The sequence below is a fragment of the Leuresthes tenuis genome, unplaced genomic scaffold (genome assembly GCF_036924035.1).
Source record: "Leuresthes tenuis unplaced genomic scaffold, fLeuTen1.0.hap1 SCAF_5, whole genome shotgun sequence".
Classification (NCBI taxonomy): Eukaryota; Metazoa; Chordata; class Actinopteri; order Atheriniformes; family Atherinopsidae; genus Leuresthes; species Leuresthes tenuis.
In genome coordinates, this window is record NW_027325359.1 from 23,685,375 (window position 1) to 23,708,927 (window position 23,553).

The 23,553-nt window shown below is 45.5% G+C and overlaps 3 non-coding genes across 3 annotated transcripts; all 3 read right to left on the bottom strand.

Moving 5' to 3' along the window:
* Positions 1-7,418: 7,418 nt before the first annotated feature.
* Positions 7,419-7,532, bottom strand: LOC140308261 (U5 spliceosomal RNA). Its single transcript, XR_011916224.1, has one exon. It is a non-coding gene; the product is annotated as a U5 spliceosomal RNA (small nuclear RNA).
* Positions 7,533-7,943: 411 nt separating this feature from the next.
* LOC140307948 (U2 spliceosomal RNA) lies at positions 7,944-8,134 on the bottom strand. Its single transcript, XR_011915966.1, has one exon. It is a non-coding gene; the product is annotated as a U2 spliceosomal RNA (small nuclear RNA).
* Positions 8,135-8,419: 285 nt separating this feature from the next.
* LOC140308109 (U5 spliceosomal RNA) lies at positions 8,420-8,533 on the bottom strand. The gene has a single exon (XR_011916085.1). It is a non-coding gene; the product is annotated as a U5 spliceosomal RNA (small nuclear RNA).
* Positions 8,534-23,553: the final 15,020 nt, after the last annotated feature.

Here is a 23,553-nt window from a genome sequence, read left to right on the forward strand (position 1 = left end):
AAATCTAAAAACGACCAACCAGGCCAGAAATCTGGGTGTAGTGATGGACTCAGACCTAAATTTGGACAAACACATTAAGGCATTAACAAAGTCAGCCTACTATCACCTTAAGAATATATCAAGGCTAAAAGATCTGATGTCTCAGCAGGACCTGGAAAAACTAGTCCATGCATTCATCTTTAGTAGGCTTGATTATTGTAATAGCATCTTTACAGGTCTGCCTAAAAAGTCAGTTAGACAACTGCAGCTCATCCAGAACTCAGCTGCTCGAGTCCTCACTAAGACCAAAAAAGTGGAGCACATCACAGTCCAGCTCTCAAGTCTTTACACTGGCTGCCTGTCCATCAGAGGATAGACTTTAAAGTTCTGATGCTGGTCTATAAAGCTCTGAATGGTCAAGGACCAAAATACATCAGTGACCTCCTGACGCACTATGAACCTTCCAGACCCCTCAGGTCATCTGGATCCGGTATTTTATCAGTTCCCAGAGTCAAAACCAGACATGGAGAAGCTGCATTCAGCTTCTATGCTCCACATGTCTGGAACAAAGTCCCAGAAAGCCTCAGATCAGCTGAAACACTCAGTGTATTTAAGTCCAGGTTGAAGACAGATCTATTTTCAGCTGCATTTGAATAAGCTTGAGTTTCAAAACGGAATCATGTTTTAACTATTGATTTTATCTTTCATATATATAATTTTTTCTGATTTTATCTATTGTTCTTATTTCCTTCTTTTGTTTAAATTTTAAATCATGCTTTTTATTTCTTCTGTTTTAATGTCTCTGTGAAGCACTTTGAATCACCTTGTTGTTGAATTGTGCTATACAAATATACTTGCCTTGTCTTGCCTTGCCTTACATTGTCGGGCATTCGCACCTTGTCTTACCCGCTTTTTACAAACTATAGTCAGACATCCACACCTTCTTGCAGCTGAACCACCTCCGCTTACTGTTTTGATCATGTATGGTCTGGCAATACTACCTTTTCTTACCCGTTTGTGAGTAATTATGGCTGGACATTCACACCTACTTTCAGCAGAACACCACCTCTCTCGCTTTTGATGATGTATGGACCGGCATTCTTACCTTTTCTAACACATTTTTCAGCAATTATGTTCGGAGATTCACACCTACTCACAGACGAACAACTCCGCTCCCGCATTTGATGGTGTATAGTCGGGCATTCTCACCCTTTCTCATCAGCTTTTTGCAAATTATGATCTGACATCCACACCTACTTGCAGTCGAACAGTTCTGCTCCCGCTTTTGATTATGTTTGGTTGGATATTCGAACCTTTTCTTAACTGCTTTTTACAAACTTTGGTTGGACGTTCACACCTTCTTGTAGCCGAACACATCCACAGCTGCTTTTGATGATGTATGGTTGGGCATTCGCACCTTTTTTTTACCCATTTTTCAGGAATTATGGGTGGATATTCACACCTTCTTGCAGCTGAACACCTCCTCTCCCACTTATGATCATGTGCGGTTTGATTTTAGAAATTTTTACTTTCATGTTTTCTAGCAATTATTGATGGACATTCACACCTTCTTGCAGCTGAACACCTCCTCTCCCACTTATGATCATGCGCGGTTTGATATTAGAAATTTTTACTTTCATGTTTTCTAGCAATTATTGATGGACATTCAGACCTTCTTTGCAGCTGAACACCTCCGCTCCCGCTTTTGATCATACATTGTCGGGCATTCATAACTTGTCTTACCAGATTTTTACAAACTTTAGTCGAACATTCACACCTTCTTGCAGCTGAACACCTCCGCTCCCGCTTTTGATGGTGTAAAGTCGGGCTTTCGAGCCTTTTCTTACCCGGTTTTTAGAAATTATGGTTGGATATTCAGACCTTGCAGCCGAACACCTCCGCTCCCTCTTTTGATCATACATTGTCGGGCATTCGCACCTTGTCTTACCCGCTTTTTACAAACTATAGTCAGACATTCACACGTTGCAGCTGAACCACCTCCGCTCCCTGTTTTGATCATGTATGGAGTGGCAATACTACCTTTTCTTACCCATTTGTGAGTAATTATGGCTGGACATTCACACCTACTTGCAGTCGAACAGCTCTGCTCCTGCTTTTGATTTTGTTTGGTTGGATATTCGAACCTTTTCTTAACTACTTTTTACAAACTTTGGTCGGACGTTCACACCTTCTTGCAACCGAACACCTCCGCTTCCGCTTTTGATGGTATATATTCGGGAATTCGAACATTATCTTACCCGTTTTTTACAAACCATGGTCGGACTTTCACACCTTCTTGTAGCCGAACAACTCCACTCCCGCTATTGATTGTGTACAGTCGTGTAGTTTAACCTTTTCTTACCCGCTTTTTACCAACTATGGTCGGACATTCACACCATCTACAGCGGAACACCTCCGCTTCCGCTTTTGATGGTGTATAGTCGGGCATTCGAACCTTTTCTTACCCGCTTTTTACAAACTATGGTCGGACATTCAAACCTTCTTGTAGCCGAAAAGCTCCGCTCCCTCTTTTGATCATACATTGTCGGGCATTTGCACCTTTTCTTACCCGCTTTTTACAAACCATGGTCGGACTCTCACACCTTCTTGTAGCCGAACACATCTGCTCCCGCTATTGATTGTGTACAGTCGGGTTTTTTTAACCTTTTCTTACCCGCTTTTTACCAACTCTGGTCGGACATTCACACCTTCTTACAGCGGAACACCTCCGCTCCCTCTTTTGATGGTGTATGTTCGGGCATTCGAACCTTTTCTTACCCGCTTTTTACAAACTATGCTCGGACATTCAAACCTTCTTATAGCCGAACACATCCACTCCTGCTTTTGATGATGTGTGGTTGGGCATTCGAACCCACTTCTTGCCCGCTTTTCATTAATTATGGGTGGACATTCACACCTTGTCGCAGCCAAACACCTCCGCTCCCTGTTTTGATCACGTATGGTTGGACATTCGCACCTTTTCTCACCCGCTTTTTGCAAACTATGGTCAGCAATTCACAGCTTCCTCTCCACCATACTTGTATGGTGGGATATTCACACCCACTTGCATCCGAAGACCTCCGCCCCCACTTTTGTTGATATTTAGTCGGTCATTCGCACCTTACCCGCTTTTGGCAAACTATGGCCTTCTTGCAGCCAAACACCTCTGATCTCGCTTTTGATGATGTAAGGTTGGGCATTCAGACCTTGCTTCCCCTGCTTTTCACCAAATATAGTCGGACATTCACACCTTCTTGCAGCCGAACACTTCCGCTCCACCTTTTAGTGTTCTATCACACCTTTTTTTCACCGCATTTTATAGATTATGGTTGGAAATTCTCAACCACTCTCATCCGAAGACCTCTCCTCCCGCTTTTGTTAATATATTTGAACTTTAGTCGGACATTCACACCTTCTTGCAGCTGAACCACCTCCGCTCCCTGTTTTGATCATGTATGGTCTGGCAATACTACTTTTTCTTACCCGTTTGTGAGTAATTATGGCTGGACATTCACACCTACTTTCAGCAGAACACCACCTCTCTCGCTTTTGATGATGTATGGACCGGCATTCTTACCTTTTCTAACACATTTTTCAGCAATTATGGTCGGAGATTCACACCTACTCACAGACAAACAACTCCGCTCCCGCATTTGATGGTGTATAGTCGGGCATTCTCACCCTTTCTCATCAGCTTTTTGCAAATTATGATCTGACATTAACACCTGCTTTTGATGATGTATGGTTGGGTATTCGCACCTTTTTTTTACCCATTTTTCAGCAATTATGGGTGGACATTCACACCTTCTTGCAGCTGGACACCTCCTCTCCCACTTATGATCATGTGCGGTTTGATTTTCGAAATTTTTACTTTATTTTTTTCTAGCAATTATTGATGGACATTCAGACCTTCTTGCAGCTGAACACCTCCGCTCCCGCTTTTGATCATACATTGTCGGGCATTCGCACCTTGTCTTACCAGATTTTTACAAACTTTAGTCGAACATTCACACCTTCTTGCAGCTGAACACCTCCGCTCCCTCTTTTGATTATACATTGTCGGGCATTCGCACCTTGTCTTACCCGCTTTTTACAAACTATAGTCAGACATTCACACGTTGCAGCTGAACCACCTCCGCTCCCTGTTTTGATCATGTATGGTCTGGCAATACTACCTTTTCTTACCCGTTTGTGAGTAATTATGGCTGGACATTCACACCTACTTTCAGCAGAACACCACCTCTCTCGCTTTTGATGATGTATGGACCGGCATTCTTACCTTTTCTAACACATTTTTCAGCAATTATGGTCGCAGATTCACACCTACTCACAGACAAACAACTCCGCTCCCGCATTTGATGGTGTATAGTCGGGCATTCTCACCCTTTCTCATCAGCTTTTTGCAAATTATGATCTGACATCCACACCTACTTGCAGTCGAAGAGTTCTGCTCCCGCTTTTGATTATGTTTGGTTGGATATTCGAACCTTTTCTTAACTGCTTTTTACAAACTTTGGTTGGACGTTCACACCTTCTTGTAGCCGAACACATCCACAGCTGCTTTTGATGATGTATGGTTGGGCATTCGCACCTTTTTTTTACCCATTTTTCAGGAATTATTGGTGGATATTCACACCTTCTTGCAGCTGAACACCTCCTCTCCCACTTATGATCATGTGTGGTTTGATTTTAGAAATTTTTACTTTCATGTTTTCTAGCAATTATTGATGGACATTCAGACCTGCTTGCAGATGAACACCTCCGCTCCCGCTTTTGATCATACATTGTCGGACATTCATACCTTGTCTTACCAGATTTTTACAAACTTTAGTCGAACATTCACACCTTCTTGCAGCCAAACACCTCCGCTCCCTGTTTTGATGGTGTATGGTTGGACATTCGCACCTTTTCTCACCCGCTTTTTGCAAACTATGGTCAGCAATTCACAGCTTCCTCTCCACCATACTTGTATGGTGGGATATTCACACCCACTTGCATCCGAAGACCTCCGCCCCCACTTTTGTTGATATTTAGTCGGTCATTCGCACCTTACCCGCTTTTGGCAAACTATGGCCTTCTTGCAGCCAAACACCTCTGATCTCACTTTTGATGATGTAAGGTTGGGCATTCAGACCTTGCTTCACCTGCTTTTCACCAAATATAGTCGGACATTCACACCTTCTTGCAGCCGAACACTTCCGCTCCACCTTTTAGTGTTCTATCACACCTTTTTTTCACCGCATTTTATAGATTATGGTTGGAAATTCTCAACCAATCTATCCGAAGACCTCTCCTCCCGCTTTTGTTAATATATTTGAACTTTAGTCAGACATTCACACCTTCTTGCAGCTGAACCACCTCCGCTCCCTGTTTTGATCATGTATGGTCTGGCAATACTACCTTTTCTTACCCGTTTGTGAGTAATTATGGCTGGACATTCACACCTACTTTCAGCAGAACACCACCTCTCTCGCTTTTGATGATGTATGGACCGGCATTCTTACCTTTTCTAACACATTTTTCAGCAATTATGGTCGCAGATTCACACCTACTCACAGACAAACAACTCCGCTCCCGCATTTGATGGTGTATAGTCGGGCATTCTCACCCTTTCTCATCAGCTTTTTGCAAATCATGATCTGACATTCACACCTACTTGCAGTCGAAAAGCTCTGCTCCCGCTTTTGATTATGTTTGGTTGGATATTCGAACCTTTTCTTAACTGCTTTTTACAAACTTTGTTCGGAGGTTCACGTCTTCTTGAAGCCGAACACCTCCGCTTCCGCTTTTGATGGTGTACAGTCGGGCATTTTAACCTTTTCTTACCCGCTTTTTACCAACTATGGTCGGACATTCACACCTTCTTGCAGCTGAACACCTCCGCTCCCGCTTTTGATGGTGTATAGTCGGGCTTTCGAGCCTTTTCTTCCCCGGTTTTTACAAATTATGGTTGGACATTCAGACCTTGCAGCCGAAAACCTCCGCTCCCTCTTTTGATCATACATTGTTGGGCATTCGCACCTTGTCTTACGCGCTTTTTACAAACTTTAGTCAGAAATTCACACCTTGCAGCTGAACCACCTCCGCTCCCTGTTTTGATCATGTATTGTCTGGCAATACTACCATTTCTTACCCGTTTGTGAGTAATCTTCTAAAAGGTCATACCTGTCATTTTTTCCATTGAAACCATAAATATTTAAGAGGTTAAAGTCTTGCCCCATAAAATTCAAGTGTGCTAAAAGTGCCCGTCCGTCTCGCACCAGAACATGCGGATTTTTAATTAGAATGGCCACACCATCATTTTTAATTTGATTTGAGCCACTCCATATCGATAAATTGGGCCACATTTCCTCCCATTGTCTATGGTTTTTCTAAAAAGGTAGTCCACATTCTTGTATTAAAAACACATCTGATTTTATGGAGTCTAAGAAGGATATAATACTCTGGGCTCTTGTCTTTGATTTCACACTTCTCACATTTAGTGTTGAGAAGGTGAGAACCATTAAAAGGATAAAGGAAAGTAGGTATGTCATTTTCGTTTTTCTAAGTTATCAAAACAAATTACACACTCAGGTTATTTCTTGGGAAACTAGCTCTCCTTTTCGGACTCTCGTGTTGGCCTCTGATGCAATGTTGCATTTAACTTTGAGTCCCTGGGGGTTGATTGCAGAGCTAAAGGGAATCAGAGGACAACTCAGATGCCGTCCTCCTCGGCTGTTGACCTTCGGGGAGGTGAGTACCTTCACTAGACTCACCTGTCTGCTCTTCCTCCTCATTTAGCTTAGCTCCACCCTCTGCCTGTGAATTCTCACAGACTTCAGCACTGAGTGGTGAGGCCTCTACAGGCCCCTCTCCTTTTTGCTCCTCACTTCCAATCCAAGCTTTTAGCGGGAAGTTTGAATTTATTGGGTCAACCTCTTCACTTTGTTCACCAACTGCCACCTCTGGTCCTTCTCTTTGTTGGCTTGACTGTGGCTTTACCGTCTTTAATTTGTTGGCAAAAGATTTAGGGCAATCTCAGAAGAGGTGATTTAATTCTCCACAGAGATTACATTTCCTGCCATTTGGACACTCTCCAAAAGTGTCCCCAATTTCTCTGCAATTCCCACATATCACCTTGGTACAAGCCTCAACCAGGTGCCCATGCTCACCACACTTGCGGCAGAGCTTGGGCTGCCCCTGGTACTGGATGTAACCTCGGTTTTCGAGGTGGCCAGAGTGTCACTTTGCATCTCCGCCCACCCGCTGCACTGAGCACTCTTCAGCCCTTTTAAATGGTATAACTTTGCACTCCCGCACGCTCCAGCGAGCACCATTCAAGCAACAACTTTGCACTCCAGCTTCAAACATCGGCACAGTCGCAACAAGTAAGGCAACTCTACTCAGAGAAGTCACTCTGCACAGTAACAAGATTTCTTTTGCACAGACAGAAAGGGCTTCACCCGCAAAGGTAAAGCCTGCCAAAAATAGCAACAACTCATTAGTGCTGCTCTCCACGGAAGTCTTTAGTAAAAGGCGAAAGACTTGTACATTATGAAGAGAAACCAGAGTACGATTATCTGTCACTGCGGGAGCAGGGCATCAGGCTAGTTGGCATAGCCACCTTCCCCATGGTGAGCTTTGCTTGGTTGAGACGCTTGCTCCCCCTCCTTGCTCCTCGGCTGACCAAGTAGGAAAAATCGGGCCCTATTCGATGGCTGCCTTGTCTTTTACTCTGTGCAAAAGACAAGGCAGCCACAAACACCACGGGAACACCGTATTGAGGCTTTGTTCTGACCGCTCATTCAGTGTCGCGTTTCTTTCAAGCAATTCTCCCGGTTAGCCCGCACTCGGCTCGCCCCCAGAGCTGTGTTAAAGTCTACTTCGCATTCACTCTCTTTTCTCAGCAGACTAAAAGAAAGTTTCATCTTGGGCTCCCTGAAACTTCCATCCTGCACCACTGTTTGCTTTTTCACAAGAGCAGAGAAGAGCGCACCGTTCCCAGCGGCACTGCAGTACCGGGTCGATGCTTGGAGTGAACGGAGCAAGCTCCTTTTTCAACTCCTATTGCTAAAAATCCATTTAATATGTAGTCCTCGTACAAAGGCCATATCAGATATTAAACTGATAAGAACAGGTACTACACTTGATCTTAGCCAAAAGGCCGAGAAGCAATAACTGTCCACTGGTTCACGTCCGAGGGCCCTTCCTGGCACAATGCACACTTGTAGCGGTGTTCTTTTTATGGCCATAGGTGGCCAGAGTGTCACTTTGCACCTCCGCCCACCCGCTGCACTGAGCACTCTTCAGCCCTTTTAAATGGTATAACTTTGCACTCCCGCACGCTCCAGCAAGCACCATCCAAGCAACATCGGCACAGTCGCAACAAGTAAGGCGACTCTACTCAGAGAAGTCACTCTGCACAGTAACAAGATTTCTTTTGCACAGACGGAAAGGGCTTCACCCGCAAAGGTAAAGCCTGCCAAAAATAGAAACAACTCATTAGTGCTGCTTTCCACGGAAGTCTTTAGTAAAAGGCGAAAGACTTGTACGTTATGAAGAGAAACCAGAGTACGATTATCCGTCACTGCGGGAGCAGGGCATCAGGCTAGTTGGCATAGCCACCTTCCCCATGGTGAGCTTTGCTTGGTTGAGACGCTTGCTCCCCCTCCATGATCCTCGGCTGACCAAGTAGGAAAAATCGGGCCCTATTCGATGGCTGCCTTGTCTTTTACTCTGTGCAAAAGACAAGGCAGCAACAAAAACACCACGGGAAAACCGTATTGAGGCTTTGTTCTGACCGCTCATTCGGTGTCGCGTTTCTTTCAAGCAATTCTCCCGGTTAGCCCACACTCGGCTCGCTCCTAGAGCCGTGTTAAAGTCTACTTCGCATTCATTCTTGTTTCTCAGCAGACTCTTGGGATTTTATCTATAAAATGAATTCCTTCACTCAAACTATGTTAAAACTGCTTTGTCCTTCATATTTACCATGTCTAGAAAGATTTAAACAAAAAAAACAACGTTGTACTTTGCAGTAAAAGACAGAGCAAATCTAAAGTTTCATGAATCCGAGAATAAGCTTACTTTCATGAGTTCTTCACGATTTGGGATTTTGCTATAAAATGAATTCCTTCACTCAAACTAAATCGCTAATCTGTTACATGTAAGGCAGATGTCAAATTCACCGAAATAGGATCTAAGGGTATTCGGCCAATCGAGCTGTAGCAGCTTCGGTAAAAGAGTATAAGTTGAAGAGTTTGTGAATAAAGGTGTGCGCACACATAGTGAGCTGTAGGAAAATAGGCAGGGAGCAATGCCGGCTGGGGTATATGTTCTTGTATGTTGTCTGACTGTTTGATTTGAATGTGTTGTGTAAGTGTCCCGTTGAATGTTACATGTTTGGGCTTTGACACGCTTCACTGTGGTTGTTAACTGTGTGGTGTGTCCTGAAATGTTATATGTTTGGGCTGTGTGACATGCTTAATGCTTGTCAGTAGCTACCCACTTATTCATATATAGCAACTGACAACATAAGAAGTCCGGACATACTTTGATAGTAGTTGTAGAAGTATCCTTATTGATAATAGATAAACTAATTCATAGTGATAGAACAGTAGATGAACAGGTGCCTGCACATGTCTCACGAAAATAAAATGGGTGTATGATTGCTGACGGCAGAGCAATACTGCCAAACTTATGAGTTCTTGTGGCAAACTTGATTCAGTGTCTTGACGTGTATACGCTGTTTCGCTGACTTGATTGTCACAAGAAACAAAGTGTGTTTGATAAGATCCGACCATTTTATTACGGGAGGATCAGTATCAGTATTCGGCTGCAAGTAGGTGTGAATGTCCAACCATAATTTGTAAAAAGCGGGTAAGAAAAGGTTCTCATGCCCGACTATACATTAACAAAAGCGGGAGGAGAGGTCTTCAGATGAGAGTGGGTGAGAATTTCCAACCATAATCTATAAAATGCGGTGAAGAAAAAGGTGTGAATGCTACATAGAACACTCAAAAGTGGAGCGGAAGTGTTCGGCTGCAAGAAGGTGTGAATGTCCGACTATATTTGGTGAAAAGTAGGTGAAGCAAGGTCTGAATGCCCATCATCATCAAAAGCGAGATCAGGTGTTTGGCTGCAAGAAGGCCATAGTTTGCCAAAAGCGGGTAAGGTGCGAATGACCGACTAAATATCAAAAAAAGTGGGGGCGGAGGTCTTCGGATGCAAGTGGGTGTGAATATCCCACCATACAAGTATGGTGGAGAGGAAGCTGTGAATGGCCGACCATAGTAAAAAGCGGGTGAGAAAAGGTGCGAATGTCCACCATTATACACCATCAAAACAGGGAGCGGAGGTGTTTGGCTGCGACAAGGTGTGAATGTCCACCCATAATTAATGAAAAGCGGGCAACAAGTAGGTTTGAATGCCCAACCATACATCATCAAAATAAGGAGCGGAGGTGTTCCGTTGTAAGAAGTTATGAATGTCCGACCATAGTTGGTAAAAAGCGGGTAAGAAAAGGTTAAAATACCCGACTGTACACAATCAATAGCGGGAGCGGAGTTGTTCGGCTACTAAAAGGTGTGAAAGTCCGACCAAGTTTTGTAAAAAGCGGGTAAGAAAAGGTTCGAATGCCCGACAATTTATGATCAAAAGAGGGAGCGGAGTTGTTCAGCTGCAAGAAGGTCTGAATGTCCATCAATAATTGCTAGAAAAAATTAAAGTAAAAATTTTGAAAATCAAACCGCACATGATCATAAGTGGGAGAGGAGGTGTTCAGCTGCAAGAAGGTGTGAATGTCCACCCATAATTACTGAAAAATGGGTAAAAAAAAGGTGCGAATACCCAACCATACATCATCAAAAGCAGCTGTGGATGTGTTCGGCTACAAGAAGGTTTGAACGTCCAACCAAAGTTTGTAAAAAGCAGTTAAGAAAAGTTTCGAATATCCAACCAAACATAATCAAAAGCGGGAGCAGAACTGTTCGACTGCAAGTAAGTGTGAATGTCAGATCATAATTTGCAAAACAACAACTATACACCATCAAATGCGGGAGCGGAGTTGTTCGTCTGTTAGTAGGTGTGAATCTCCGACCATAATTGCTGAAAAATGTGTTAGAAAAGGTAAGAATGCCGGTCCATACATCATCAAAAGCGAGAGAGGTGGTGTTCTGCTGAAAGTAGGTGTGAATGTCCAGCCATAATTACTCACAAACAGGTAAGAAAATGTAGTATTGCCAGATCATACATGATCAAAACAGGGAGCGGAGGTGGTTCAGCTGCAAGAAGGTGTGAATGTCCGACTAAAGTTCAAATATATTCACAAAAGCGGGAGGAGAGGTCTTCGAATGAGAGTGGTTGAGAATTTCCAACCATAATCCATAAAATGCGGTGAAAAAAAGGTGTGATAGAACACTAAAAGGTGGAGCAGACGTGTTCCGCTGTAAGAAGGTGTGAATGTCCGACCATAGTTTGTGAAAAGCGGGTAAGAAAAGGTTAAAATACCCGACTGTACACCACCAATAGCGGGAGCAGGGTTGTTCGGGTACAAGAAGGTGTGAAAGTCCACCCATGGTTTGTAAAAAGCGGTTAACAAAAGGTTCGAATGCCCGAATATATACTATCAAAAGCGGAAGCGGAGGTGTTCGGCTGCAAGAAGGTGTGAACGTCCGACCAAAGTTTGTAAAAAGCAGTTAAGAAAAGGTTCGAATATCCAACCAAACAAAATCAAAAGCGGGAGCAGAGCTGTTCGACTGCAAGTAGGTGTGAATGTCCAGCCATAATTACTCACAACTGGGTAAGAAAAGGTAGTATTGCCAGACCATACATAATCAAAACAGGGAGCAGAGGTGGTTCAGCTGCAACGTGTGAATGTCTGACTATAGTTTGCAAAAAGCGGGTAAGACAAGGTGCGAATAACCGACAATGTATGATCAAAAGAGGGAGCGGAGGTGTTCGGCTGCAAGGTCTGAATGTCCAACCATAATTTCTAAAAACCAGGTAAGAAAAGGCTCGAAAGCCCGACTATACACCATCAAAAGCGGAAGCGGAGGTGTTCGGCTTCAAGAAGATGTGTACCTGCGAACAAAGTTTGTAAAAAGCAGTTAAGAAAAGGTTCGAATATCCAACCAAACATAATCAAAAGCGGGAGCAGAGCTGTTCGACTGCAAGTAGGTGTGAATGTCAGATCATAATTTGCAAAAAGCTGATGAGAAAGGGTGAGAATGCCCGACTATACACCATCAAATGCGGTAGCGGAGTTGTTCGGCTTTGAGTAGGTGTGAATGTCCAGCCAAAATTACTCACAAACGGGTAAGAAAAGGTAGTATTGCCAGACCATACATGATCAAAACAGGGAGCGGAGGTGGTTCAGCTGCAAGAAGGTCTGAATGTCCGACTAAAGTTTGTAAAAAGCGGGTAAGACAAGGTGCGATTGCCAGACAATGTATGATCAAAAGAGGGAGCGGAGGTGTTAGGTTGCAAGAAGGTCTGAATGTCCAACCATAATTTGTAAAAACCGGGAAGAAAAGGCTCGAAAGCCCTACTATACACCATCAAAAGCGCGAGCAGAGGGGTTCAGCTGCAAGAAGGTCTGAATGTCCATCAATAATTTCTTTAAAACATGAAAGAAAATTTTCGAATATCAAACCGCACCTGATCATAAGCGGGAGAGGATGTTTTCAGCTGCAAGACGGTGTGAATGTCCACCCATAATTCCTGAAAAATGGGTAAAAAAAGGTGCGAATGCCCAACCATACATTATCAAAAGCAGCTGTGAATATCAGATCATAATTTGCAAAAAGCTGATGAGAAAGAGTGAGAATGCCCGACTATACACCATCAAATGCGGGAACGGAGGTGTTCGGCTCTGAGTAGGTGGGAATGTCCGACCATAATTGCTGAAAAATGTGTTAGAAAAGGTAAGAATGCCGGTCCATACATCATCAAAAGCGAGAGAGGTGGTGTTCTGCTGAAAGTAGGTGTGAATGTCCAGCCATAATTACTCACAAACGGGTAAGAAAAGGTAGTATTGCCAGACCATACATAATCAAAACAGGGAGCGGAGGTGATTCAGCTGCAAGAAGGTCTGAATGTCCGAGCATAGTTTGTAAAAAGCGGGTAAGAAAAGGTTTGAATGCCCGAAAATACACCATCAAAAGAGGGAGCGGACGTGTTCCGCTGTAAGAAGGTGTGAATGTCCGACCAGAGCTGGTAAAAAGCGGGTAAGAAAAGGTTAAAAAACCCAACTGTACACAATCGATAGCGGGAGCAGATGTGTTCGGCTACAAGAAGTTGTGACAGTCCGACCATGGTTTTATAAAAAGCGGGTAAGAAAGGGTGCGAATGCCCGACAATGTATGATCAAAAGAGGCAGCGGAGGCTTTCGGCTACAAGAAGGTTTGAATGTCCGACCATAGTTTGTAAAAAGCGGGTAAGAAAAGGTTCGAATGCCCGACTATACACCATCAAAAGCGGAAGCGGAGGTGTTCCGCTGTAAGACGGTGTGAATGTCCGACCATAGTTGGTAAAAAGCGGGTAAGAAAAGGTTAAACTACCCGACTGTACACAATAAATAGCGGGAGTGGAGTTGTTCGGCTGCAAGAAGGTGTGAACGTCCGACCAAAGTTTGTAAAAAGCAGTTAAGAAAAGGTTCGAATATCCAACCAAACAAAATCAAAAGCGGGAGCAGAGCTGTTCGACTGCAAGTAGGTGTGAATGTCCAGCCATAATTACTCACAACCGGGTAAGAAAAGGTAGTATTGCCAGACCATACATAATCAAAACAGGGAGCAGAGGTGGTTCAGCTGCAACGTGTGAATGTCTGACTATAGTTTGTAAAAAGCGGGTAAGACAAGGTGCGAATAACCGACAATGTATAATCAAAAGAGGGAGCGGAGGTGTTCGGCTGCGAGGTCTGAATGTCCAACCATAATTTCTAAAAACCAGGTAAGAAAAGGCTCGAAAGCCCGACTATACACCATCAAAAGCGGAAGCGGAGGTGTTCGGCTTCAAGAAGACGTGTACCTCCGAACAAAGTTTGTAAAAAGCAGTGAAGAAAAGGTTCGAATATCCAACCAAACATAATCAAAAGCGGGAGCAGAGCTGTTCGACTGCAAGTAGGTGTGAATGTCAGATCATAATTTGCAAAAAGCTGATGAGAAAGGGTGAGAATGCCCGACTATACACCATCAAATGCGGTAGCGGAGTTGTTCGGCTTTGAGTAGGTGTGAATGTCCAGCCAAAATTACTCACAAACGGGTAAGAAAAGGTAGTATTGCCAGACCATACATGATCAAAACAGGGAGCGGAGGTGGTTCAGCTGCAAGAAGGTCTGAATGTCCGACTAAAGTTTGTAAAAAGCGCGTAAGACAAGGTGCGAATGCCAGACAATGTATGATCAAAAGAGGGAGCGGAGGTGTTAGGTTGCAAGAAGGTCTGAATGTCCAACCATAATTTGTAAAAACCGGGAAGAAAAGGCTCGAAAGCCCTACTATACACCATCAAAAGCGCGAGCAGAGGGGTTCAGCTGCAAGAAGGTCTGAATGTCCATCAATAATTTCTTTAAAACATGAAAGAAAATTTTCGAATATCAAACCGCACATGATCATAAGCGGGAGAGGATGTTTTCAGCTGCAAGACGGTGTGAATGTCCACCCATAATTCCTGAAAAATGGGTAAAAAAAGGTGCGAATGCCCAACCATACATTATCAAAAGCAGCTGTGAATATCAGATCATAATTTGCAAAAAGCTGATGAGAAAGAGTGAGAATGCCCGACTATACACCATCAAATGCGGGAGCGGAGGTGTTCGGCTCTGAGTAGGTGGGAATGTCCGACCATAATTGCTGAAAAATGTGTTAGAAAAGGTAAGAATGCCGGTCCATACATCATCAAAAGCGAGAGAGGTGGTGTTCTGCTGAAAGTAGGTGTGAATGTCCAGCCATAATTACTCACAAACGGGTAAGAAAAGGTAGTATTGCCAGACCATACATGATCAAAACAGGGAGCGGAGGTGGTTCAGCTGCAAGAAGGTGTGAATGTCCGACTAAAGTTCAAATATATTAACAAAAGCGGGAGGAGAGGTCTTCGGATGACAATGGTTGAGAATTTCCAACCATAATCTATAAAATGCGGTGAAAAAAAGGTGTTATAGAACACTAAAAGGTGGAGCGGAAGTGTTCGGCTGCAAGAAGGTGTGAATGTCCGACTATATTTGGTGAAAAGCAGGGGAAGCAAGGTCTGAATGCCCAACCTTACATCATCAAAAGCGAGATCAGAGGTGTTTGGCTGCAAGAAGGCCATAGTTTGCCAAAAGCGGGTAAGGTGCGAATGACCGACTAAATATCAACAAAAGTGGGGGCGGAGGTCTTCGGATGCAAGTGGGTGTGAATCTTCCACCATACAAGTATGGTGGAGAGGAAGCTGTGAATTGCTGACCATAGTTTGCAAAAAGCGGTTGAGAAAAGGTGCGAATGTCCAACCATACATGATCAAAACAGGGAGCGGAGGTGTTTGGCTGCGACAAGGTGTGAATGTCCACCCATAATTAATGAAAAGCGGGCAAGAAGTAGGTTCGAATGCCCAACCACACATCATCAAAAGCAGGAGTGGATGTGTTCGGCTACAAGAAGGTTTGAATGTCCGAGCATAGTTTGTAAAAAGCGGGTAAGAAAAGGTTCGAATGCCCAAACATACACCATCAAAAGAGGGAGCGGACGTGTTCCGCTTTAAGAAGGTGTGAATGTCCGACCAGAGTTGGTAAGAAGCGGGTAAGAAAACATTAAAAAACCTGACTGTACACAATCAATAGTGGGAGCGGATGTGTTCAGCTACAAGAAGGTGTGACAGTCCGACCATGGTTTGTAAAAAGCGGGTAAGAAAAGTTGCAAATGCCCGACAATGTATGATCAAAAGAGGGAGCGGAGCTTTTCGGCTACAAGAAGGATTGAATGTCCGACCATAGTTTGTAAAAAGCGGGTAAGAAAAGGTTCGAATGCCCGACTATACACCATCAAAAGCGGAAGCGGAGGTGTTCTGCTGTAAGACGGTGTGAATGTCCAACCATAGTTGGTAAAAAGCGGGTAAGAAAAGGTTAAACTACCCGACTGTACACAATCAATAGCGTGAGTGGAGTTGTTCGGCTACAAGAAGGTGTGAAAGTCCGACCATGGTTTGTAAAAAGCGGGTAAGAAAAGGTTCGAATTCCCGAATATATACCATCAAAAGCGGAAGCGGAGGTGTTCGGTTGCAAGAAGGTTTGAACGTCCGACCAAAGTTTGTAAAAAGCAGTTAAGAAAAGCGTCGAATATCCAACCAAACAAAATCAAAAGTGGGAGCAGAGCTGTTCGACTGCAAGTAGGTGTGAATGTCCAGCCATAATTACTCACAAACGGGTAAGAAAAGCTAGTATTGCCAGACCATACATGATCAAAACAGGGAGCGGAGGTGGTTCAGCTGCAACGTGTGAATGTCTGACTATAGTTTGTAAAAAGCGGGTAAGACAAGGTGCGAATGCCCAACAATGTATGATCAAAAGAGGGAGCGGAGGTGTTCGGCTACAAGGTGTGAAAGTCCGACCATGGTTTGTAAAAAGCAGGTAAGAAAAGGTTCGAATGCCCGAACATACACCATCAAAAGAGGGAGCGGACGTGTTCCGCTGTAAGAAGGTGTGAATGTCCGACCATAGTTGGTAAAAAGCGGGTAAGAAAAGGTTAAAATACCCGACTGTACACAATCAATAGCGGGAGCAGAGTTGTTCGGCTACAAGAAGGTGTGAAAGTCCACCCATGGTATGTAAAAAGCGGGTAACAAAAGGCTCGAATGCCCAAATATGTACCATCAAAAGCGGAAGCAGAGGTGTTCGACTGCAAGTAGGTGTGAATATCAGATCATATGCAAAAAGTTGATGAGAAAGGGTGAGAATGCCTTACTAAACACCATCAAATGCGGGAGCGGAAGTGTTTGGCTGTGAGTAGGTGTGAATGTCCGACCATAATTGCTTAAAAATGTGTTAGAAAAGGTAAGAATGCTGGACCATACATCATCAAAAGCGGGAGAGGTGGTGTTCGGCTGCAAGAAGGTGTGAAAGTCCGACCATGGTTTGTAAAAAGCGGGTAAGAAAAGGTTTGAATGCCCGAATATACACCATCAAAAGTGGAAGCGGAATTGTTCGGCTGCAAGAAGGTGTGAACGTCCGACCAGTTTGTAAAAAGCAGTGAAAAGCGAGAAAAAGCTTTTCGTTAGTTTTGCATGATTTGGGATTTTGCTTATAAAATGCATTCCTTCACTCAAACTATGTTAAAACTGATTTGTCCTTCATATTTACCTTGTCTAGAAAGATTTAAACAAAAAAAAACCCCAACGTACTTTGCAGTAAAAGAAAGAGCAAATCTAAGATCTAAAAGTTTCAGGAATCCGAGTATAAGCTTGCTTTCATGAGTTCTTCACGATTTCGGATTTTGCTACAAAATGAATTGCTTTGCTCAAACCAAGTTAAACCTGCTTTGTCCTTCCATATTTATCAATGTCGAGATAGATTTAAACAAAACAAAGAAAACACGTTGTACTTTGCAATATAACAAATAGCAACACTGAAGGATCAGGAATCCGAGAATAAGCTTTTCATGTGTTGTGCATGTTTTGAGATTTTGTTTTAAAATGAATTCCTTCACTCAAACTATGTTAAAACTGCTTTGACATTGATAAATATGAAGACAAAGCAATTTTAACTTGGTTTGAGCAAAGCAATTCATTTTATAGGAAAATCCGAAATCATGCAGAACGTATGAAAATAAGCTTATTCTCGGATTCCTGTTCCTTCAGTGTTGCTCTCTCTTCTACTGCAATATACAATGTTGTTCTTTGTTGAAGTCGATCTAGACATTGATAAATATGAAGGACAAAGTAGTTTTCACTTGGTTTGAGTGAAGGAATTCATTTTATACATAAAATCCCAAATCATGCAGAACGTATGAAAGTAAGCTTATTCTCGGATTCCTGTTCCTTCAGTGTTGCTCTTTCTTCTACTGCAATATACAATGTTGTTCTTTGTTGAAGTCGATCTAGACATTGATAAATATGAAGGTAAAAGCAGTTTTAACATAGTTTGAGTGAAGGAATTCATTTTATAGCAAAATCCCAAATCATGCAGAACGTATGAAAATAAGCTTATTCTCGGATTCCTGATCCTTCAGTGTCTCTCTTTCTTCTACTGCAAAATCTAATGTTGTTCTTTGTTGAAGTCGATCTAGACATTGATAAATATGAAGGTAAAAGCCGTTTTACCATAGTTTGATTGAAGGAATGCATTTTATAAGCAAAATCCCAAATCATGCAGAACTCATGAAAAGCTTTTTCTCGGATTTCTGAACCTTTCTTTCTTTTACTGCAAAATACTACGTTGTTTTTTGTTCAAATCTATCTAGACATTTATAAATACCAGCCGAACATCTCTGCTGCCGCTTTTGATAATTTATGGTTTGGTATTCTTACCTTTTCTTACCCGTTTGTGAGTAATTATGGCTGGATATTCACACCTTCTTGCAGCCGAACACCACCTCTCCCGCTTTTGATGATGTATGGGCTGGCATTCTTACCTTTTCTAACACATTTTTCAGCAACTAGGGTGGGACATTCACACCTACTCACAGACAAACACCTCCGCTCTCGCATTTGATGGTGTATAGTAGGGCATTCTCACCCTTTCTCATCAGCTTTTTGCAAATTATGATCTGACATTCACACCTACTGCTTTTTACAAACTATGGTCAGACATTCACACCGTCTTACAGTGCAACACCTCCGCTCCCGCTTTTGATGGTGTATAGTCGGGCATTCAAACCTTTCTTACCCGCTTTTTACAAACTTTGGTCGGACATTCAGACCTTCTTGTAGCCGAAAACCTCCGCTCCCTCTTTTGATCATACATTGTCGGGCATTCGCACCTTTTCTTACCCGCTTTTTACAAACCATGGTGAGACTTTCACACCTTCTTGTAGCCGAACACATCCGCTCCCGCTATTGATTGTGTACAGTCGGATATTTGAACCTTTTCTTACCTTCTTTTTACCAACTATGGTTGGGCATTCACACCTACTTACAGCGGAACACGTCCGGTCTGTCTTTTGATGGTGTATGTTCGGGCATTCGAAGCTTTTCTTACCCGCTTTTTACAAACTATGCTCGGACATTCAAACCTTCTTGTAGCCGAACACATCCACTCCTGCTTTTGATGATGTTTGGTTGGGCATTGGAACCTACTTGTTGCCCGCTATTCATTAATTATGGGTGGACATTAAAACCTTGTCGCAGCCAAACACGTCCGCTCCCTGTTTTGATCATGTATGGTTGGACATTCGCACCTTTTCTCACCCGCTTTTTGCAAACAATGGTCAGCAATTTATAGCTTCCTCTCCACCATACTTGTATGGTGGAATATTCACACCCACTTGCATCCGAAGACCTCCGCCCCCACTTTTGTTGATATTTAGTCGGTCATTCGCACCTTACCCGCTTTTGGCAAACTATGGCCTTCTTGCAGCCAAACACCTCTGATCTCGCTTTTGATGATGTAAGGTTGGGCATTCAGACCTTGCTTCACATGCTTTTCACCAAATATAGTCGGACATTCACACCTTCTTGCAGCCGAACACTTCCGCTCCACCTTTTAGTGTTCTATAACACCTTTTTTTCACCGCATTTTATAGATTATGGTTGGAAATTCTCAAACACTCTCATCCGAAGACTTCTCCTCTCGCTTTTGTTAATATATTTGAACTTTAGTCGGACATTCACACCTTCTTGCAGCTGAACCACCTCCGCTCCCTGTTTTGATCATGTATGGTCTGGCAATACTACCTTTTCTTACCCGTTTGTGAGTAATTATGGCTGGACATTCACACCTACTTTCAGCAGAACACCACTTCTCTCGCTTTTGATGATGTATGGACCGGCATTCTTACCTTTTCTAACACATTTTTCAGCAATTATGGTCGGAGATTCACACCTACTCACAGACGAACAACTCCGCTCCCGCATTTGATGGTGTATAGTTGGGCATTCTCACCCTTTCTCATCAGCTTTTTGCAAATTATGATCTGACATCCCTCCCTCCTGAGCTGTCACCTTATCGTGGTGGGGGAGTTTGCGTGCCCCAATGAGTCCGGGAGCTATGTTGCTCGGGGCTTTAAGCCCCTGGTAGGGTCACCCAAGGCAAGCAGATCCTAGATGAGGGACCAGACAAAGAACAGCTCAAAAGACCCCTTATGATGAACAAAAAATTTGGACCTCGTTATCCCTTGCCCGGATATGGGACACCGGGGCCTCCCCCCGGAGCCAGGCCCGGGGGTGGGGCCCGGCAGCGGGCGCCTGGTGGCCGGGTCTGTGCCCATGGGGCTCGGTCGGGCATAGCCCGAAATGATGACGTGGGTCCCCCTTCCGACGGGCTCACCACCCGTGGGAGGGGCCAAGGGGGTCGGGTGCGATGTGAGCTGGGTAGCGGCCGAAGGCAGAGGCCTTGGCGGTCTGATCCTCGGCTACTGAAGCTAGCTCTTGGGACGTGGAATGTCACCTCTCTGTTGGGGAAGGAGCCGGAGCTGGTGCGCGAGGCTGAGCGGTTCCGGCTAGATATAGTCGGACTCACCTCGACGCACGGCTTGGGCTCTGGAACCACTCCTCTTGAGAGGGGTTGGACTCTCTTCCACTCTGGAGTTGCCCGTGGTGAGAGGCGCAGAGCAGGTGTGGGCATACTTATTGCCCCCCGGCTGTGTGCCAGTACATTGGGGTTTACCCCAGTGAACGAGAGGGTAGCCTCCCTCCGCCTTCGGGTGGGGGGACGAGTCCTGACTGTTGTTTGTGCCTATGCGCCAAACAGCAGTTCAGAGTACCCACCCTTTTTGGAGTCTCTGGGGGAGGCACTGGAGAATGCTCCTACCGGAGACTCCCTCTTTCTGCTGGGGGACTTCAATGCTCACGTGGGCAATGACAGTGAGACCTGGAGGGGTGTGATTGGGAGGAACGGCCCCCCCGATCTGAACCAGAGTGGTGTTATGTTGTTGGACTTCTGTGCTGGTCATGGACTGTCCATAACGAACACCATGTTCAGACATAAGGGTGTCCATATGTGCACTTGGCACCAGGACACCCTTGGCCGCAGTTCGATGATCGACTTTGTGGTTGTATCATCGGACTTGCGGCCGTATGTCCTGGACACTCGGGTGAAGAGAGGGGCGGAGCTGTCAACTGATCACCACCTGGTGGTGAGTTGGCTCCGCTGGTGGGGGAGGATGCCGATCAGACCTGGCAGGCCCAAACGTATTGTGAGGGTCTGCTGGGAGCGTTTGTCAGAATCCCCCGTCAGAAGGAGCTTTAACTCCCACCTCCGGCAGAGCTTCAACCATATCCCGGGGGAGGTGGGGGACATTGAGTCCGAATGGGCCATGTTCCGTGACTCCATTGCCGAGGCAGCTGATCGGAGTTGTGGCCGTAAGGTGGTCGGTGCCTGTCGTGGCGGCAACCCTCGAACCTGCTGGTGGACACCAGTGGTGAGGGAAGCCGTCAAGCTGAAGAAGGAGTCCTATCGGGCCTTTTTGGCCAGTGGGACCCTGGAAGCAGCTGATAGGTACCGACAGGCCAGACGGGCTGCGGCTTCGGCGGTTGCTGAGAAAAAAACTCGGGCCTGGGAGGAGTTCGGTGAGACCATGGAGAACGATTTCCGGACGGCCTCGAAGAGATTCTGGTCCACCATCCGGCGTCTCAGGGGGGGGAAGCGGCTCACAGTCAACACTGTTTACAGTGGGGACGGGGCTTTGCTGACCTCAACTAGGGATGTTGTGAGTCGGTGGGGGGAGTACTTCGAGGAACTCCTCAATCCTACCAACACGTGCTCGGAAGAGGCAGAGTCGGAGAGCTCGGAGACGGGGCCTCCCATTTCTGGGGCTGAGGTTGCCGAGGTGGTCAAAAAGCTCCTCGGTGACAAGGGCCCGGGGGTGGATGAGGTCCGTCCTGAGTTTCTCAAGGCTCTGGATGTTGTAGGGCTGTCTTGGCTGACACGCCTCTGCAGCATCGCGTGGACATCGGGGACAGTGCCTCTGGACTGGCAGATTGGGGTGGTGGTCCCCCTCTTTAAAAAGGGGGACCGGAGGGTGTGTTCCAACTATAGGGGTATCACACTCCTCAGCCTCCCTGGTAAGGTCTATTCGGGGGTATTGGAGAGGAGGATCCGTCGGATAATCGAGCCTCGGATTCAGGAGATGCAGTGTGGCTTTCGTCCTGGCCGTGGAACAGTGGACCAGCTCTATACCCTCGGCAGGATCCTGGAGGGTGCATGGGAGTTCGCCCAACCAGTCTACATGTGTTTTGTGGACTTGGAGAAAGCGTTCGACCGTGTCCCTCGTGGAGTCCTGTGGGGGGTGCTCCGGGAATATGGAGTGCCGGACCCCTTGATAGGGTCCGTTCGGTCTCTGTATGACCGGTGCCAGAGTTTGGTCCGCATTGCCGGCAGTAAGTCGGATACGTTTCCGGTGAGAGTTGGACTCCGTCAGGGCTGCCCTTTGTCACCGATTCTGTTCCTAACTTTTATGGACAGAATTTCTAGGCGCAGCCAGGGCGTTGAGGGTGTCCGATTTGGCGACCTCAGAATCGGGTCTCTGCTTTTTGCAGATGAAGTGGTTCTGTTAGCGTCGTCAGGCCGTGACCTTCAGCTCTCACTGGAGCGATTCGCAGCCGAGTGTGAAGCGGCTGGGATGAGAATCAGAACCTCCAAATCCGAGACTATGGTTCTCAGCCGGAAAAGGGTGGAATGCTCTCTCCGGGTCGGGAATGAGATCCTTCCCCAAGTGGAGGAGTTCAAGTATCTCGGGGTCTTGTTCACGAGTGAGGGACGAATGGAGCGGGAGATTGACGGGCGGATCGGTGCGGCGTCTGCAGTGTTGCGGGCTCTGCACCGACCCGTCGTTGTGAAGAGGGAGCTGAGCCAGAAGGCGAAGCTCTCTACTTACTGGTCAATCTACGTTCCCATCCTCACCTATGGTCACGAGTTGTGGGTAGTGACCGAAAGAACAAGATCGCGAATACAAGCGGCCGAAATGGGTTTCCTCCGCAGGGTGTCTGGGCTCTCCCTTAGAGATAGGGTGAGAAGCTCAGTCATCTGGGAGGGGCTCGGAGTAGAACCGCTGCTCCTCCGCATTGAGAGGAGTCAGATGAGGTGGCTCGGGCATCTGGTTAGGATGCCCCCTGGGCGCCTCCCTGGGGAGGTGTTCCGGGCACGTCCAACTGGGAGGAGACCCCGGGGAAGACCCAGGACACGCTGGAGAGACTATGTCTCTCGGCTGGCCTGGGAACGCCTCGGGGTCCCCCCGGAAGAGCTGGAGGAAGTGGCCGGGGACAGAGACGTCTGGGTTTCTCTGCTCAAGCTGCTGCCCCCGCGACCCGACCCCCGGATAAGCGGCAGATGATGGATGGATGGATGGATCTGACATCCACACCTACTTGCAGTCGAACAGTTCTGCTCCCGCTTTTGATTATGTTTGGTTGGATATTCGAACCTTTTCTTAACTGCTTTTTACAAACTTTGGTTGGACGTTCACACCTTCTTGT